Genomic DNA, 9623 nt, shown 5'->3' on the forward strand with positions numbered 1-9623 from the left:
CCCCATCATTCCGGGACACCCTTCGGATATGATATAAATTTCGAAGTACTAAAACATCCGGTACTTTGGATGGGGTTTGTTAGGCCCAATAGATCTATCTTTAGGATTCGCGTCAATTAGGGTGTCTGTTCCCTAATTCTTAGATTACCAGACTTAATAAAAAGGGGCATATTCGATTTCGATAATTCAACCATAGAATGTAGTTTCACGTACTTGTGTCTATTTTGTAAATCATTTATAAAACCTGCATGTATTCTCATCCCAAAAATATTAGATTTTAAAAGTGGGACTATAACTCACTTTCACAGATTTTTACTTCGTCGGGAAGTAAGACTTGGCCACTGGTTGATTCACGAACCTATAACAATATATACATATATATCAAAGTATGTTCAAAATATATTTACAACACTTTTAATATATTTTGATGTTTTAAGTTTATTAAGTCAGCTGTCCTCGTTAGTAACCTACAACTAGTTGTCCAAAGTTAGATGTACAGAAATAAATTGATAAATATTATCTTGAATCAATCCACGACCCAGTGTATACGTATCTCAGTATTGATCACAACTCAAACTATATATATTTTGGAATCAACCTCAACCCTGTATAGCTAACTCCAACATTCACATATAGAGTGTCTATGGTTGTTCCGAAATATATATAGATGTGTCGACGTGATAGGTCGAAACATTGTATACGTGTCTATGGTATCTCAAGATTACATAATATACAATACAAGTTGATTAAGTTATGGTTGGAATAGATTTGTTACCAATTTTCACGTATCTAAAATGAGAAAAATTATCCAATCTTGTTTTACCCATAACTTCTTCATTTTAAATCCGTTTTGAGTGAATCAAATTGCTATGGTTTCATATTGAACTCTATTTTATGAATCTAAACAGAAAAAGTATATGTTTATAGTCGGAAAAATAGGTTACAATTCGTTTTTGTAAAGGTAGTCATTTCAGTCGAAAGAACGACGTCTAGATGACCATTTTAGAAAACATACTTCCACTTTGAGTTTAACCATAATTTTTGGATATAGTTTCATGTTCATAATAAAAATCATTTTCTCAGAATAACAACTTTTAAATCAAAGTTTATCATAGTTTTTAATTAACTAACCCAAAACAGCCCGCGGTGTTACTACGACGGCGTAAATACGGTTTTACGGTGTTTTTCGTGTTTCCAGGTTTTAAATCATTAAGTTAGCATATCATATAGATATAGAATATGTGTTTAGTTGATTTTAAAAGTCAAGTTAGAAGGATTAACTTTTGTTTGCGAACAAGTTTAGAATTAACTAAACTATGTTCTAGTGATTACAAGTTTAAACCTTCGAATAAGATAGCTTTATATGTATGAATCGAATGATGTTATGAACATCATTACTACCTTAAGTTCCTTGGATAAACCTACTGGAAAAGAAAAAAATGGATCTAGCTTCAACGGATCCTTGGATGGCTCGAAGTTCTTGAAGCAGAATCATGACACGAAAACAAGTTCAAGTAAGATCATCACTTGAAATAAGATTGTTATAGTTATAGAAATTGAACCAAAGTTTGAATATGATTATTACCTTGTATTAGAATGATAACCTACTGTAAGAAACAAAGATTTCTTGAGGTTGGATGATCACCTTACAAGATTGGAAGTGAGCTAGCAAACTTGAAAGTATTCTTGATTTTATGTAACTAGAACTTGTAGAATATATGAAGAACACTTAGAACTTGAAGATAGAACTTGAGAGAGATCAATTAGATGAATAAAATTGAAGAATGAAAGTGTTTGTAGGTGTTTTTGGTCGTTGGTGTATGGATTAGATATAAAGGATATGTAATTTTGTTTTCATGTAAATAAGTCATGAATGATTACTCATATTTTTGTAATTTTATGAGATATTTCATGCTAGTTGCCAAATGATGGTTCCCACATGTGTTAGGTGACTCACATGGGCTGCTAAGAGCTGATCATTGGAGTGTATATACCAATAGTACATACATCTAAAAGCTGTGTATTGTACGAGTACGAATACGGGTGCATACGAGTAGAATTGTTGATGAAACTGAACGAGGATGTAATTGTAAGCATTTTTGTTAAGTAGAAGTATTTTGATAAGTGTATTGAAGTCTTTCAAAAGTGTATAAATACATATTAAAACACTACATGTATATATATTTTAACTGAGTCGTTAAGTCATCGTTAGTCGTTACATGTAAGTGTTGTTTTGAAACCTTTAGGTTAACGATCTTGTTAAATGTTGTTAACACTATGTTTATAATATCAAATGAGATTTTAAATTATTATATTATCATGATATTATCATGTATGAATATCTCTTAATATGATATATATACATTAAATGTCTTTACAACGATAATCGTTACATATATGTCTCGTTTAAAAAATCATTAAGTTAGTAGTCTTGTTTTTACATATGTAGTTCATTGTTAATATACTTAATGATATGTTTACTTATCATAGTATCATGTTAACTATATATATATCCATATATATGTCATCATATAGTTTTTACAAGTTTTAACGTTCGTGAATCACCGGTCAACTTGGGTGGTCAATTGTCTATATGAAACATATTTCAATTAATCAAGTCTTAACAAGTTTGATTGCTTAACATGTTGGTAACATTTAATCATGTAAATATCAATCTCAATTAATATATATAAACATTGAAAAGTTCGGGTCACTACAGTACCTACCCGTTAAATAAATTTCGTCCCGAAATTTTAAGCTGTTGAAGGTGTTGACGAATCTTCTGGAAATAGATGCGGGTATTTCTTCTTCATCTGATCTTCACACTCCCAGGTGAACTCGGGTCCTCTACGAGCATTCCATCGAACCTTAACAATTGGTATCTTGTTTTGCTTAAGTCTTTTAACCTCACGATCCATTATTTCGACGGGTTCTTCGATGAATTGAAGTTTTTCGTTGATTTGGATTTCATCTAACGGAATAGGGAGATCTTTTTTAGCAAAACATTTCTTCAAATTCGAGACGTGGAAAGTGTTATGTACAGCCGCGAGTTGTTGAGGTAACTCAAGTCGGTAAGCTACTGGTCCGACACGATCAATAATCTTGAATGGTCCAATATACGTTGGATTTAATTTCCCTCATTTACCAAATCGAACAACGCCTTTCCAAGGTGCAACTTTAAGCATGACCATCTCTCCAATTTCAAATTCTATATCTTTTCTTTTAATGTCAGCGTAGCTCTTTTGTCGACTTTGGGCGGTTTTCAACCGTTGTTGAATTTGGATGATCTTCTCGGTAGTTTCTTGTATAATCTCCGGACCCGTAATCTGTCTATCCCCCACTTCACTCCAACAAATCGAAGACCTGCACTTTCTACCATAAAGTGCTTCAAACGGCGCCATCTCAATGCTTGAATGGTAGCTGTTGTTGTAGGAAAATTCTGCTAAAGGTAGATGTCGATCCCAACTGTTTCCGAAATCAATAACACATGCTCGTAGCATGTCTTCAAGCATTTGTATCATCCTTTTGCTCTGCCCATCAGTTTGTGGATGATAGGCAGTACTCATGTCTAGACGAGTTCCTAATGCTTGCTGTAATGTCTGCCAGAATCTTGAAATAAATCTGCCATCCCTATCAGAGATAATAGAGATTGGTATTCCATGTCTGGAGACGACTTACTTCAAATACAGTCGTGCTAACTTCTCCATCTTGTCATCTTCTCTTATTGGCAGGAAGTGTGCTGATTTGGTGAGACGATCAACTATTACCCAAATAGTATCAAAACCACTTGCAGTCCTTGGCAATTTAGTGATGAAATCCATGGTAATGTTTTCCCATTTCCATTCCGGGATTTCGGGTTGTTGAAGTAGACCTGGTGGTTTCTGATGCTTAGCTTTGACCTTAGAACACGTCAAACATTCTCCTACGTATTTAGCAACATCGGCTTTCATACCCGGCCACCAAAAATGTTTCTTGAGATCCTTGTACATCTTCCCCGTTCCAGGATGTATTGAGTATCTGGTTTTATGAGCTTCTCTAAGTACCATTTTTCTCATATCTCCAAATTTTGGTACCCAAATCCTTTCAGCCCTATACCGGGTTCCGTCTTCCCGAATATTAAGATGCTTCTCCGATCCTTTGGGTATTTCATCCTTTAAATTTCCCTCTTTTAAAACTCCTTGTTGCGCCTCCTTTATTTGAGTAGTAAGGTTATTATGAATCATTATATTCATAGATTTTACTCGAATGGGTTCTCTGTCCTTCCTGCTCAAGGCATCGGCTACCACATTTGCCTTCCCCGGGTGGTAACGAATCTCAAAGTCGTAATCATTCAATAATTCAATCCACCTACGCTGCCTCATATTCAGTTGTTTCTGATTAAATATGTGTTGAAGACTTTTGTGGTCGGTATATATAATACTTTTGACCCCATATAAGTAGTGCCTCCAAGTCTTTAATGCAAAAACAACCGCGCCTAATTCCAAATCATGCGTCGTATAATTTTGTTCGTGAATCTTCAATTGTCTAGACGCATAAGCAATCACCTTCGTTCGTTGCATTAATACACAACCGAGACCTTGCTTTGATGCATCACAATAAATCACAAAATCATCATTCCCTTCAAGCAATGACAATATAGGTGCCGTAGTTAGCTTTTTCTTCAATAACTGAAACGCTTTCTCTTGTTCATCATTCCATTCAAATTTCTTCCCTTTATGCGTTAATGCAGTCAAGGGTTTTGCTATTCTGGAAAAGTCTTGGATGAACCTTCTGTAGTAACCAGCTAGTCCTAAAAACTGGCGTATGTGTTTCGGAGTTTTCGGGGTTTCCCACTTTTCAACAGTTTCTATCTTTGCCGGATCCACCTTAATACCTTCTTTGTTCACTATGTGACCGAGGAATTGAACTTCTTCCAACCAAAATGCACACTTTGAAAACTTAGCGTACAATTCTTCCTTCCTCAATACTTCTAACACCTTTCTCAAATGTTCACCGTGTTCTTGGTCATTCTTTGAGTAAATAAGTATGTCATCAATGAAAACAATGACAAACTTGTCAAGGTATGGTCCACACACTCGGTTCATAAGGTCCATGAACACAGCTGGTGCATTAGTTAAACCAAACGGCATGACCATAAACTTGTAATGACCGTAACGTGTTCTGAAAGCAGTCTTTGGAATATCATCTTCTTTCACCCGCATTTGATGATACCCGGAACGTAAGTCAATCTTTGAATAAATAGACGAGCCTTGTAGTTGATCAAATAAGTCGTCGATTCTCGGTAGTGGGTAGCGGTTCTTGATTTTAAGTTTGTTCAACTCTCGGTAGTCGATACACAACCTGAATGTACCATCTTTCTTCTTGACAAACAAAACAGGAGCTCCCCACGGTGATGTGCTTGGTCGAATGAAACCACGCTCTAAAAGTTCTTGTAATTGGCTTTGCAGTTCTTTCATCTCGCTGGGTGCGAGTCTGTAAGGAGCACGAGCTATTGGTGCAGCTCCTGGTACAAGATCTATTTGAAATTCAACGGATCGATGTGGGGGTAATCCCGGTAATTCTTTCGGAAATACATCGGGAAATTCTTTTGCAATGGGAACATCATTGATGCTCTTTTCTTCAGTTTTTACGTTCTCGACGTGTGCTAGAACAGCATAGCAACCTTTTCTTATTAGTTTTTGTGCCTTCAAATTACTAATAAGATGTAGCTTCGTGTTGCCCTTTTCTCCGTACACCATTAAGGGTTTTCCTTTTTCTCGTATAATGCGAATTGCATTTTTGTAACAAACAATCTCTGCTTTCACTTCTTTCAACCAGTCCATACCGATTATCACATCAAAACTCCCTAACTCTACTGGTATCAAATCAATCTTAAATGTTTCGCTAATCAGTTTAATTTCTCGATTCCGACATATATTATCTGCTGAAATTAATTTACCATTTGCTAATTCGAGTAAAAATTTACTATCCAAAGGCGTCAATGGACAACTTAATTTAGCACAAAAATCTCTACTCATATAGCTTCTATCCGCACCCGAATCAAATAAAACGTAAGCAGATTTATTGTCAATAAGAAATGTACCCGTAACAAGCTCCGGGTCTTCCTGTGCCTCTGCCGTATTAATATTGAAAACTCTTCCGCGGCCTTGTCCATTCGTGTTCTCCTGGTTCGGGCAATTTCTAATAATGTGGCCCTGTTTTCCACATTTATAACAAACTACATTGGCATAACTTGCTCCGACACTACTTGCTCCACCATTACTCGTTCCGACACCATTTGTTCCTTTCGTTCTATTAACCCCTGGTCCGTAGACCTCACACTTCACCGCGCTATGACCATTTCTTTTACACTTGTTGCAAAATTTGGTGCAGAACCCCGAGTGATACTTTTCACACCTTTTGCATAGCTGCTTCTGATTGTTGTTGTTGTTGCGGTTATTATTGTTGTTGGGATGATTGTTGTAGTTGCTGTTGTTGTTGTTGTTGTTGTTGGGCCATTTGTTGTAGTTGCGATTGATGTTGCGATTGTTGGGATAATTGTTGCGATTATTGTTGTAATTGCTGTTGTTGTTGTATTGGTGATTCTTATCACCGTTTTCCTCCCACTTTCTTTTGACTTGCTTCACATTGGCCTCTTCAGCAGTCTGTTCTTTAATTCTTTCTTCAATCTGGTTCACTAGTTTGTGAGCCATTCTACATGCCTGTTGTATGGAGGCGGGCTCGTGTGAACTTATATCTTCTTGGATTCTTTCCGGTAATCCTTTCACAAACGCGTCGATCTTCTCTTCCTCATCTTCAAATGCTCCCGGACACAATAGGCACAATTCTGTGAATCGTCTTTCGTACGTGGTAATATCAAATCCTTGGGTCGTAACCCTCTAAGTTCTGTCTTGAGCTTATTGACCTCAGTTCTGGGACGGTACTTCTCGTTCATCAAGTGCTTGAATGCTGACCACGGTAGTGCGTACGCATCGTCTTGTCCCACTTGCTCTAGATAGGCATTCCACCATGTTAACGCAGAACCTGTGAAGGTATGCGTAGCGTACTTCACTTTGTCCTCTTCAGTACACTTACTTATGGCAAACACCGATTCGACCTTCTCAGTCCACCGTTTCAATCCGATCGGTCCTTCGGTTCCATCAAATTCCAAAGGTTTGCAGGCAGTGAATTCTTTGTAGGTGCATCCTACACGATTTCCTGTACTGCTAGATCCAAGGTTATTGTTGGTATGTAGCGCAGCCTGTACTGCGGCTATGTTTGAAGCTAGAAAAGTACGGAATTCCTCTTCATTCATATTCACGGTGTGTCGAGTAGTCGGTGCCATTTCCTTCAAAATAGTCAAATGGAACAAGTTAATCATACAGAATATTAAGAGTAGTTAATAGTATTTCGTAGCATAATATGAACTCATTTATAAAAGCTTTTTCTTCATATTAGCGTTTTATAAGTTTAAATTCGGGTAGTACCTACCCGTTAAGTTCATACTTAGTAGCTAATATACAATTCAACTACTACAATTCTATATGAAAAACTGATTATAATAATATTTCACTTTCAAACTTTTACACAATATTTTACAAACTTACAATACCGCTTATTTTACATATAGCATGAAATATAGCACACAATAAATTTGATACAAGATGGTTGTGAAGATAATTCTAGCTAGTACACAAGTCGTTCAGCAAAGGCAATAAAGACACGTAATTCATACGTCCAGAAACAAGTCATGCATTCTGGTTTTGCTAGGATTACTTCCCATCCTTGGTCTTGTGGAACATAACCGTTATGGCCGTTGATAAGACAGCGTGTTGTAACGTCGTCAAAGGGACGAGGGTTACGTAATGTCCAACAGTCTCGTAACAATCTAAAAACCTCATTTCTTACCCCAATTACCGACTCCGTCACTTGTGGGAACGTTTTGTTTAATAGTTGTAGCCCGATGTTCTTGTTCTCACTTTGGTGAGAAGCGAACATTACTAATCCGTAAGCATAACATGCTTCTTTATGTTGCATGTTAGCCGCTTTTTCTAAATCACGAAGTCCAATATTCGAATATATTGAGTCAAAATAATTTCTTAACCCATTGCGTAAAATAGCATTTGGGTTCCCCGCAATATATGCGTCAAAGTAAACACATCGTAACTTATGAATTTCCCAATGTGATATCCCCCATCTTTCGAACGAAAGCCTTTTATAAACCAAGGCATTCTTGGAACGTTCTTCGAATGTCTTACAAACTGATCTCGCCTTAAATAGTTGTGCCGAAGAATTCTGACCGACTCTAGACAAGATTTCATCAATCATGTCTCCGGGTAGGTCTCTTAAAATATTGGGTTGTCTATCCATTTTGTGTTTTTATACTGTAAAATAGACAAGAGTTAGATTCATAAAAAAAATACTTATTAATACAAGCAATTTTTACATATATCATAAAGCATAAGCACACTATATTACATATATTACACCACACGAATACAACTATCTTATTCCGAATCGCTTGTTTCTTCTTCTTTGGTTTTGGTTCGTTTTGCCAAGTTTCTAGAGATATATGATGTTCCCCTAATACGAACCGTCGTTTTCCACATTGGTTTAGAAAAACCTGGTGGTTTAGAGGTTCCCAGGTCATTGTTACAACTTAAGGACTTAGGGGGTTGACGATACATATAAAGTTCATCGGGGTTGGAATTAGATTTCTCTATTTTTATGCCCTTTCCCTTATTATTTTCTTTTGCCTTTTTAAATTCAGTTGGGGTAATTTCTATAACATCATCGGAATTCTCGTCGGAATCCGATTCATCGGAGAATTGGTAATCCTCCCAATATTTTGCTTCCTTGGCGGAAACACCATTGACCATAATTAACCTTGGTCGGTTGGTTGAGGATTTTCTTTTACTTAACCGTTTTATTATTTCCCCCACCGGTTCTATTTCTTCATCCGGTTCCGATTCTTCTTCCGGTTCCGACTCTTCTTCCGGTTCCTCTTCGGGAACTTGTGAATCAGTCCACGAATCATTCCAATTTACATTTGACTCTTCATTATTATTAGGTGAGTCAATGGGACTTGTTCTAGAGGTAGACATCTATCACATAATATCAAACGCGTTAAGAGATTAATATATCACATAATATTCACATGTTAAAAATATATAGTTTCCAACAAAATTTGTTAAGCAATCATTTTTCAAGTAAACACGGTCGAAGTCCAGACTCACTAATGCATCCTAACAAACTCGATAAGACACACTAATGCAAAATTCTGGTTCTCTAAGACCAACGCTCGGATACCAACTGAAATGTCCCGTTCTTATTGATTAAAAACGTTCCATATTAATTGATTTCGTTGCGAGGTTTTGACCTCTATATGAGACGTTTTTCAAAGACTGCATTCATTTTAAAATAAACCATAACCTTTATTTCATCAATAAAGGTTTAAAAAGCTTTACGTAGATTATCAAATAATGATAATCTAAAATATCCTGTTTACACACGACCATTACATAATGGTTTACAATACAAATATGTTACAACAAAATAAGTTTCTTGAATGCAGTTTTTACACAATATCATACAAGCATGGACTCCAAATCTCGTCCTTATTTAAGTATGCGACAGTGGAAGCT

The sequence above is a fragment of the Rutidosis leptorrhynchoides genome, chromosome 9, assembly GCF_046630445.1.
Source record: "Rutidosis leptorrhynchoides isolate AG116_Rl617_1_P2 chromosome 9, CSIRO_AGI_Rlap_v1, whole genome shotgun sequence".
Lineage (NCBI taxonomy): Eukaryota > Viridiplantae > Streptophyta > Magnoliopsida > Asterales > Asteraceae > Rutidosis > Rutidosis leptorrhynchoides.